Here is an 11,724-nt window from a genome sequence, read left to right as displayed (position 1 = left end):
ATAAATAAAATAAATAAAGTGGCAAATCCTAGAGCAACTCACAATTGAATTGAAGTGAAACTATTTGATCTATTCTTTCCATGTACTGCACAAGCAGTGATATACAGCTGCTGCCCGGGGTCTCTTAGCAGCAGGGCTGTCCGTGAATTGATACAGGCTCATGAGCAGCTTGGATCAGCATTTGATTCATCCAGGCTGTGGCAGACTTTGCAATCAATCTAAAATCCTCCTAGCAAAATAAGTAACTTACTGCATTACTGGGAGAATTTTAGATTGATTGTAAAGCATGCTACAGTCTGGAATCCTGTGCTTGTGGGGGAGACGAGAGTGAATGCAGCAGGCACACACTGTGCTACACGGGGTGATCGCACACCTCTGGATCACTGCTTTCAATGCCCTTGGACCGTGTAACTCTTCCGGTGGTACTGACCACTTCACCAATGGTGCACCAGCCTTTGGCTGGTGTAGTGTCTCCTTCTGAAAATGTTCTAAACATGGCTTCTGTGGCTGCAGCCTGCATTTGGGAACACAGCCACATTCACTGACATACCCGTGACATTCCTATAACGCGCCCATGAGACACCCTTTCTTTGTGTTAACTTCAGGCCACCTCCCAGACACAATGCAATAACGACCTACGCAAAGGTCTAAACATGTAAACATACAATGTTGCAAAAATAAGTAAATGTATAATACACCAATAAGAAACAGATGTACAACGAAACAGTCTCATCTATTTTTCAAAATATTGAAAAAGAGAAAAAAGAAAAATAATAACAAGAAGAAAGAGACAAAATAAAAAACAAGAAAGAGAGGACAAATGAAGAAAGAAAAAGAAGAGGTGGGAGGGGAGATACCTGACTGGACGTAGCCATACAAATCATCACATCAATAGGTGATTAGGAAAATGCGGGGGGGTCTTGGAAATAAGAGGTCCAATGTTGCGCATCTCTGTCTATACTCAGGTAAACACATGCACCATTTGGGGTTTTCAGGACTTTTTGCGCAGTAGCAAATAATTGCTCTACTCTGCCAACTTCAGCATTTCGTTCAGTTTGCATCCACCTGACTAAGACTCACTATCTGACTCTGCTGAGGTCCCACAAAGCTGTTGAGGTCCCACAAGGCTCTGTTATTAACCCTCTGCCTTTCTCACTGTACACCGTTTCTTGGGGAACTGATTTGCTCATCTATGTGGATGATACCAAAATGTACTTTCTCCACTGAGCTTTTCCCAATAAACAACACCACCCCTTAATACTGTACCTCTCAAATATATGAAAATACTCACACTCATGCCCTCTTACCTCGATTCACGAAAAAGAAAGGTATCCCACATTAAGAAATATAATAGGGTGAATATATATATTTGTGTAGCAAATGGGAGATCTTCACCACAAATGTATATATTAGAGGATTCATAGTATTGGAATGTAACTCTATGGTGGTGCTACCAACTGGCTAAAACTACATACTCGGAAACATGGAAGAGAGAAAAGAGTCAGTTTCTCTGGAGCACTCATCTCCAAATTCTAAGAATGTAAAAACAATTTTTTTAGGTATGCTTTACATTTAATGACAAAGTGGTATCACTAGATTCAATAAGAAAAATCCTTATGTAATTTTGATCTTTATTGTAAAAAACCACTAGGGTTAAATCAAGGGAAGTATAAAAAAGAATTAAAAAAACAGTTGTGAATAAGAATTTAAAAAAGTGATTAAAAATACTGAGCATTGTTGTTTGATGTCCTTTTATAAATGTATCATTTATGTGTGTGTCCAAGTGTCAATAAATACACCTTTATTACCTAGTACTGTCCTGTGGTTTATTTATAGATTTTTATATATCTACAGTATGTTATCAGCTAAATATGTTCTTTTGTGTCAGTAGCAAATAAAGTTACAAATTATACCATGTATCCAAAACCATATCGCTGTAATTCATCTTGTTGGTATGAAACATTGTTACAAACCAGTATAAAGTCAAGTAGCAGTGAACTACATGCTATTAGTTTTGTTGAACAAAATGAGGCTGATATAAATTATTAAAGAGGAAATTAGATAAATAGAGGTAGTGAAATATTCTTAAAAATAAGGCAAGTTCAGGGAGGACAGAAACCTCCCGTGGAACAGAAGGGTTAAATATCAGAAAATATAAATATTAAATATAAGAAAATATAAAGAGAGATGTATAATTACTTATTAGAATAAATAGCTGTTTTCCTCAAGATGTTTTAATGCTTGTATAAGAAAATTAGTCTTGCAGCATTCTGAATATTATCAGATGTTCACTTGTAACAGCAGAACAGTTTCGTATGTATAGTTCATAATCCTGTATTATGCATGTTAATAGGCGCTAAAACAAAATGGATACATATGTTACAGTATTCAAAGTAACACTTTATAAGAGTTCAACTGGCATTTCGTATAGCAGTTGCTATTCGTCCAAAAGTGTATATAAAATTGTGTGCAATATTCAAATGATTCTATTATACAATTGCTAATACTTGTATACGAAAGAGAAAAAAGAATGAAAATGATTAGTGCACTTCGGAATTATCATAAAATATTTAGTTCATAAATCACGTGTATTATTGGTTGTCTTAACATAATCTTTAATGTTTTGTCAATTGCAATAAAAGGATATTACATCCAAAATTTGTTGTTCTGGCGAAAATATGTTAAAATATAAAAGAAGTGACTAAAGTAAGAAACAAATGTGAATTAAAAAGTTTGTCTGCTGTGTATATGTCTGTTTAATATGAAAAAACACCTGGTAATGGAGAATGATGATCAAACTGTCATTTGTGTCACCTATATACTGTGACAAAGACAGGATTATTGGTGTTGCAGTTTAGCTTTATGTTTTCATGAAGGGAGTTATGTTGTCAACTTGTATTAGTTACATTAGTAACATTTTCAGGGAGTAGCTACACATTTATTCAAAATGTGATACATTTCTTTCAGTATTCACTCAGTCAGTCAATTAATTAACTGCAAATTTAGTAAGCCAGTTTGTACGCATTGGTTGATCTCATAATCTGATACCATATGTTATATGAGCCCTCTGACATGGAAGGGGATGCCGTCATAATACCGACCGTGGGAATTTTTGTGCCAAAGTATTTTTTTAGTTCTCGTTCTACCTATTCACCTGTTACTTTAGTGTCTGCTCACACGCAGCCGTGGTTGTGATCTTTTGCAGTGTGGCAGCAGTGGTAATATGCAAATGCTTGTTTAGAATGCCTCAGAATGCCAGTGCCGGGATCCCGACACCTGTCAGAATCCTGGCGTCGGCAACCTGACTGCAAGCATCCTAAAGGTAAGTATCGGGGTTAGGGGGAGGGTAAGCGTTAGGCATTAGGGGGAGTGTTAGGCACTAAGGGGGTTGGGTTAGGTTTAGGGTGCGGGGAGGGAGAGGTTAGGCAGGGCCGAAATTAGGATTTTTGTCACCCGGGGCAAGACAGTAATTTGGCACCCCCCTTGTAATTCCCCCATAGTAATGCCCCCTGCAGCAGTGCCCCTATAGTAATGCCCACTGAGGTAATGCCCTTGTAGTAGTGCCCATATAGTAGTACCCCACAGTAATGCCCCTGTAGCAGTACACATATAGTAATGCCCCTGTAGTAATGCCCCTGTAGTAGTGCCCATAAAGTAATGTCCCTGTAGTAGTGCCCATATAGTAGTGCCCATATGGTAATACCCCCATAGTAATGCCCCTGTAGTAGTGCCCATATGGTAATGTCCCTGTAGTAGTGCCCATAAAGTAATTCCCCTGTAGTAGTGCCCATATGGTAATACCCCCACAGTAATTCCCCTGTAGTAGTGCCCATATGGTAATGCCCTTGAAGTAGTGTCCATATGGAAATGCCCTCATAATAATGCCCTTGTAGTAGTGCCCATATAGCAATGCCCCTATTGTAATGCCTCTAAAGTAGTGCCCATATAGTAGTAGCCCTGTAGTAGTGCCCATATAGTAGTAGCCCTGTAGTAGTGCCCATATTGTAATGCCCCTGTAGTAGTGCACATATAGTAATGCCCATGTAGTGCCGCTTACAGAAAAAAAAACATTACTTACCTATGGTCCGCCTGGCTGTTCCTCGGAACTATAGGAGAGACATCATGACCTCTCCCATAGTGCCCGTGGGGCAAGCCGGAACCTGGAGCTCAGTCTCCGGTTACCGTGGTGCTGCAGGGAAGGAGCCGGGTGCCCACTTGTAATAAAATCTCAGCGGGCATCCAGCTTGGAGCCTCCCTGCTGTGCCGGGCTGGAGGACACTGGCGGTGGGTGCAGCGGCGCACCCGGTGCCATGCATCTCCAGCACCCCCTTAGTTGTGACCCTGGTTTAGGCACTGGGGGGGGGGTAGGTTTAGGCACTGGGGAGAGAGGGTTTGGGTTAAGGAGAGGGGGAGGGTTAGGATACCGACCGACAATTGCTAATACTAACAATAATTAGCAATTCTTACCATGAGATGCTTTTCTCTTCTGATAACCTATAATCTTTCCAGTTTACAAGACTTCGTTCATGCAGCTACACATTTATAGAATTTCGTACCATACCCAATTAGTCTCTTCTCCAGTCTTTAAATATTTAAATGCACCTAAAAACTCCTCTCTGTTTAGACCTCATCATATTCCCACTTATACCACTCACACAGCCCCACAACTATTTCAATCTCCTCTTTGAACCACATATGTCTTGCCCTTTCTTATTAGTTTGTTGGCTTGTTTGCCCTCCCTACACTTTGTTTTCCTGTCTGTATTTATTTTGTCTCCCTTGTATGTCCCTGTTTTATGTATTGACTGTAGTGTTTTACCAACCATCCAGCTCTCCAGATCACTAAGGCGCCATAGATATCCATGTCAGATATAATAGTTATTGGTGATATTTATGAAGACACTCCAGGATAGTTCAACATATTCTTGACACATTTTAAAGAAACTTTTGAAAATGGTTGTCAATGAGACAAAGAATAACATATTTGTTGAATAAATCCCTGAAATTTACATTTTTGAAAAAGTCACAGAGATATTGAAAAATCTGAAAGGAAATCACCAGATATTCATGTTTGGTTGTAAAGGCAATTTTCTATTCATCACAAGGTTGTAAGTGGATTAAATTTTACATATTTCTTGAATTTAATTTAGTAAATAGTTTAACCAAACAAAGCCTCTCCAGCAATTCCAATATAAGGAAAAGAGGATAACAGTAATGTCATCAGGGTAGTCTATGTGCAGAGAGAAACTCAAGTGTGTATAGGAGAGATCATCAATCTCTAATATACATAATTAAATATATAATATAGGTCTACTGTTATAGAATCTAAGAAGTCTAACATTACCCGATGACCTATGGTTATCTCTTCTGATTTGAACACCTCCCTTGTGTCATAAAAAAAAAATATTAAAATAATAGAAAATAAGTAAACCAAAAAATGTAAATGAATTCAACCCCCCAAAAAACATAGTTAAACTGTGTCACCATCCAATCCCTCCCCATAATGATACAGAATGTGGGAGAGCTTTTATTAGGTGTACCTGGGCCTTCACCATTTGTTCAGCTACATCAAATTCCTATTGGTGTTGTAACTGTCACTTTTCAGATGTTACACTGATGGTCCTCTTAAATAGTGATAATGCCACATTAATATTGTGTCACAAGGGCTCTTTTAATGCTACTGCTTATTCATCTTGAAATCACTAAACTGTCAGTAAACAGGTTGAAGTCAAGGGGGAACACTCCTCTTAATCATGAGAGTGATTATGTGGCGTGCAGAGTCTTCAGGGCTCACTAGCTTCCATGTAATGGGTGGGGCATTTCCATTCCATTTTCCTTGTTCCTATTGTTGATACTGAATGCTGATAAATGCTGTTCTTTTCTATCTGAAATAGCTCTGAGGAATAAAGTGCCCATGTACCAGCTCACATTACTCCACGGATCCCATGGTGTTTTTTTACATTCCCATTACAGTACCTGATTGCCTAAATCTAACTAGCTTTTTTGTTTGTTCAAGTATTTATTTAATGATATTTTTTTTATAAACTATACCTCAAGCTTGCTCTGGCATATTGGAGATGGAGTGGAGCTTTCCTCAGAACATAATAGTTCCATAGCTTGGAGCTTGCATTTCTTTGGAATTTGTTTTGCTTTTAATAGAAACTAATCTTAAACAACTTTTCATTTATTAGGTTTGGAGTTGGAGCTTCTGAAGAGTAGCTGGAGTATTAGTGTGGTGCTACTCTAGAGAAGCTTCGAAGCTGAAGCCAGGGTTCCTGTAGAAATATAGGAATGACACTTAGAGGTTGCCTTGGCTCTGGAGCCAAAAACATGCTAATAAAGTCAATCCGGAGATGGAAAATCTGGAGAACTATATAATAAAATCAACTGCTGATATTTTTTTTTTATCATATTGAAATGGAATGACAGTTAGTATAAACTCTTCCCAACACATACATACAGAGACACCAGTGTCAGTGATGCACAGTAGAGGGTGAGGATGTAGTGATAGAGGGACAATGGAGGGAGGGAGAAGGCTTGGGGAGTAAGTGTTGGAGTGGGGAAGAGAGAAAGTGAAGGAGAAAACATTGAGAGGGGGGATAGAGAAAAAGAAAGGGGGACAGAGAGAAAAATATAAGTAACATTACAGCTAGTCTATTTAATAAAAATGAACTACTGATTACAATTATGTCATCACATTGGTCTGACCCCTCCTACCAGTGTCAGTGATACATAAGAGAAAGTGAGGAGGTGGTGATAGCAATATACTAGGGAGAAAGTGTTGGTGTGAGGGTAGAGAGAGAAAGGTGGGTGGGAGATAGAGGTGAAAGAGATAGAGAGGTGGAGAGAAAGTACTGGAGCACAGAGATAGAAAAGTACAGATGTGGAGACAGAGAAAAAATAAATAAATAAGAGCCAGACAAGGCTGGGTATTATAGCTAGTACCTGTTCATATATCTGTTCAGTGTGCACTTTAGGCGATATGTATTTTATAATAGCAGGTTTTTGTAGAAAATAGATACAGTCATCTCCAGTTGCAGATGTATGATGATTTGACATCTGGTTTTAGAATCTAAACACTTTATAGAACACCTACACATACTGTACATAACCTCTTAATATTAATCAGTCTTTATAAACACCCTTTTATAGTTTTCACATACAGTATACTGATCAAAAGAATTAATGTTCTTGTGTTGGTTTTTGTATACTCAGAAGTTGAGTCTTTTAATCCACCAGCATTCTAAAACCATATCCTGATGAGTTATATTTTATCTGGGTTTTTATTTAGAAAACTAAAATTTATACTTATACTATGTACAGGGGTATTCTGTAACCTGCAGTCATGGAGCCCCCATAGCAAAATGATGGGGAAGTTCTGCAATATGGAATCAATTTAACAGGTGGCCAATCAATGGAGCCCAACTGAAATTGCAGTTCTTCTGTGTAATCATCCGTATTTCATGAAGGATATCATAAAAAGTCATGTCATTCTTATTATCACTGTTATTTCATAACAGCATAAACCATTTTATTTATCCTTTCTTTTTTTTAAAAATTGTTAGATTTCCTGACAGCAACTGTTGGACAAGTTTTATATACAGCAAAAGCAATTTTATATGCTCCTTTCTGAGCAGAGCGTGCAGTACATGTGGCTGGTATGGAGCCTGGCGATATTGGTTCATCCACACTTAAGAACCCATCTCTTCTCTTCAGAGTATACACTGGGGCCGGCACATGCTCAGCGAACCTCTGTGCTACTGAGTTTTAAAACCCTGGGATGGAACAAGAAAAACTGGGTTATTTTTGTACACTTAAAGCTAAGCCAATTTAGTTTGGCTCCTGTGTGAATCTATGTGTTATATCTATTACCCACATTAAAATAGCAAGATCTTTGCTTTTAGGTTAATTAAAAATGTGTGGTGGGCTTCCATGCATGTTTCTTAATCACCATTTTTAGACTGTTAGGCTAGAAACATTTTTTTTTAGTTTTACAGTTTTTGTGTATTACGGGGAAATTGGAGGAATTTCCCACTAGCCACCTGTTTCGTGTAGAAAGGGGAAGTCCTGAAAGTAAGTGCACTGGAATGGATCTATTCTTTTGCACTTAACATTTATTTTGCTCTTTATTTACATCTTATTATAGGCATTTGTTGACTTTTAGCAACGTTGAACGGGTCTGTGACTGGAATGAAAGCTACGGCAAATATATATATTTTCTTCTTTTTCCATACATTGTAAGGCTAAAATAAATAGGGCTTGTTTTAATACATTGCTGTAGGGAACCCTGGTTTCTCAAAATGACTGTCAAGAACACTACGGAAAACATGTATGCTAAATTCACAATAATATAAAATGTAAGATTTATATTTGGTGAATTGCATTTCTAAATATGTTAATTTCTCTAAATTCACTTAGCGAACAATATGGCTTTTAATGGCCAGTAGAAGTGTGGTTTTATTGTTACCATTTTGTATGACCAAATTACATCTACTGTAGTTGTCCCCAAGAATTTCTACTATTGGTAAATACAATATAATACCTGTAGATGGTAACAAATATTTCACTAATACACATATGGAAAGTATGCTCTTAGCTTGGATGTATTATATGTTATAAATAATATTGCAAGTTTAAAGTTTCATTTTACCCTCTAGGTGCTAGGGTTCCCAATTTGTGAATCCATTTTAATTCAAGTTGTAACAATTTTTTGCTGCGGTTACCTCCCCCTTATCAACGGTGGTACATGGTCAATTATATGGTATTTAATTGATGCCACATTGTGATTAGCTTGTGCAAAGTGGCCTGCTCACTGTATCCCTTCTCAATAGTAGTTCGTATAGCTGATCTGTGAAGCGCCATAGGCTCTATGAATTGGTGTTCAGTTTTGCCAATATAGTGGCGTGCACATGGGCAAGTGATCATATAGATCACGTACTTGTTGGAGCAAGTGAAGTGATGTTTGATTTTAACTTTTTCGCCTGTGAGTGGGTGGGAGAAGAAGGGTCCAGTTTGTAAATTCTTACATGTGAGGCAGTTGGGATATTTAAAGCATCCTGGTTACTTGCTACGTAGAAAAGATGGATTACATATTTTGGTCATGTTTGTTATGTCCGTTCTAACAACAAAATCCCTAATCTTTTTCCCTCTACGATAGCAGGGCATAAGTTTAGTCTGATGTAATAATTCCAAGTCTAGGTCGGTAGCAACCATGGGCCATAGTTGTTTTACACTTTTATTGATATGTGTGCTATGATGATCATAGGTGCTGACCCACGTGTGCCGTTTGGAAGTGTTTCTTTTAGTTTTGTAATCATGTATTTTGTCTAACTGTGTAGCCAATTTTTTTCCTTCTGTTGTGTAAGTACTGATGGAGAGTATACTCTTTCTAAGAACCTGTTGACCATTTCATTTATTTGGTGAATAGCTTTGTCCCTGTCTGTAGTAATGTGCAGTATGCATAGGAATTGGGAATAAGGTAACCCCGCTTTTAGGGATGTGGGATGAGCACTCCTTGTTAATAGCAAATTGTTGCGATCTGTAGGTTTAGAAAACAAAAAAGTTTCCAATTTATTGTCTTTTTTGCAAATAGTGACATCTAAATAGTTGATCTGTGAAGTATCTACCTGGAAGGTAAACTTCACTGGGCTATCTGTGTCATTGTCGTTAGTAATGACCTCTGTAAATTCACTTTCCGTGAATAACCATACAATGAGCAAGTCATCCAGAGCAGTCCTACCCATTATTTTATTCTGCAACTTCTAATATTACAATAATACTTTTGGGGCGTAATAAAATGTACATGCAAAGTGTATTTGTATTTCTGTGGCTTTTTTCACACTTTTTTGTTACATTGTTTTTATAGAATAATAAGGTAATGAAAGCCATATATAAGCTAACATGTAATACAAGTGACAATTTAATTTGTAATATTAAGTTGTGTATTTAAATACAATAGCTGTAGAAACAAATATAAATATAGGTTGATGCATAGCTGTAACTAGACTCTTTGGTGCCCTGGGCCAGACAGCTATGGCGCCCCCCCCCCCTCCATTTTTTAAATAGGGACATAAAATAATGCACCTGAAAAAGGGCCATGGCCCCATGGGGAAGGGCCAGGGAGTAGATAGGGGAGGCCTGGAGATGCTGTGTATAAAAGAAGAGGAAGCTACAAGTGATAATGATAATACACAGGAAAATTGCCAGCCATGGCACAGGTCACACCACCCTAGTTACGTCCCTGGTTTGATGCATAATAGACAAACATATGCACCACCCTAATTTACTAAATTAAAGATAAAATATTACATTTGTGGTGTTAAAATGAACATGCAGAAACATATCTAGCATTTATAATATCACATATTACTATTAATGAAGAACTATTCTAAGGATATGCTGCACCAGATAATTCTCCTCTATAGAAGTGGATGGGTGGATCATTATCTATGTTTACTTAGTTCATATAATGGGCCATATTCAATTAGCCGCGATAAGTCAGAATCTGCGGAAAAGTATCGCGGATGATGTCAGTTAGCCAGCGGAAACTTATCCCCGTCATCAATTCCAAAGACTTTTCGCTGGTGCGGAAGCAGTCGAAAAAAATAGCAGAATTGGGGTTTTTGGGTGCCAACTTCGAAAAAAAATCCTGCACCCTTGGGACAGTCCCCCAAAGGTAAACTGCGTCAAAAAAAGTAAAAAAAAATTCTTTAAATCACTCCAAAAAATTACTTTCATTTTGGGGGCGAAAAAGTCCAAAGTTGGGGGACAAACTTAAAAATTAGCGAAATAGACTCCAGTGGGGTCCCCAAGTATGCCCCAGGTGTTTTTAAGTTTGCAGGTGATTGCGACAGGTGGATTTTTAAAGTTTTTTAAAACTTCACTTTAGCAACTTTAAAGTATACTAGCACCCATTTTCATGTACCCTAAATTTGCTGGGACTAGTTATTTTTCCCTAGAAAACCTGCTTAATGCTATTCCTCGCCACTTGTGTAAAGACACTATATAGAGGCAATTGAAAGCACTTAAGTACCCCAAATAGCACCAGGGGGCTAATTGGGGACATCTATACTGATCCCCAATATTAGTGCATCTTTTGGGTGGTGTCAGGCTGATTTCCCCAAAACTGACAGCACTCTTCACATGTTTGAAATTCGCTGGGACGCGTTTTCGCTTCCTTAGAAACTGAATACGGCAAACAGCGGGGGTGCACACGATAAGTTTCCGCGGCTAAAACATGCGAAGTGATCGAAAAGTCCGGCATGCGAAAAGTACGGGACTTTTCGTTTGGAATTGAATATGGCCCAATATCGTAGAGTAAACACAGTTATAAATTTGGGATTCTGTTGCTGTAGCATGAGTACCTATAAAACTCTCCCACATCTTAAATAATTTTTTGACCCAAGTCTCTCCCCCTTTTTTATGTGCCTCCTAGCACACTAAAGTTCCAAGCTGTGTCCAATGACAAACTGCATTAAATATTACCTATTGTGGGAATGTAATACAGTAGATTGCTATTTTGCAAAACAGGTGCAATTCCAGCACTTTTCCAGCTACTGTTAAATTGCCTTTATGCCTTATGTAATAGATTGAGATTTGTGGCAAACTCACCAGAATCATGCCTTAATCTATCTCGGTGCGATTTCACTCGCCATCTAGATGTTTCTAATACTTGGTAGAAGTCACCATATGTAATATTCAGCAAGTTGAAAAGTCGCCGGAAGCG

The sequence above is a fragment of the Taudactylus pleione genome, unplaced genomic scaffold (genome assembly GCF_031769625.1).
Source record: "Taudactylus pleione unplaced genomic scaffold, aTauple2 ptg000372l, whole genome shotgun sequence".
Lineage (NCBI taxonomy): Eukaryota > Metazoa > Chordata > Amphibia > Anura > Myobatrachidae > Taudactylus > Taudactylus pleione.
The sequence above is the reverse complement of the archived record's forward strand: the minus strand, read 5'-3'. Positions refer to the sequence as shown.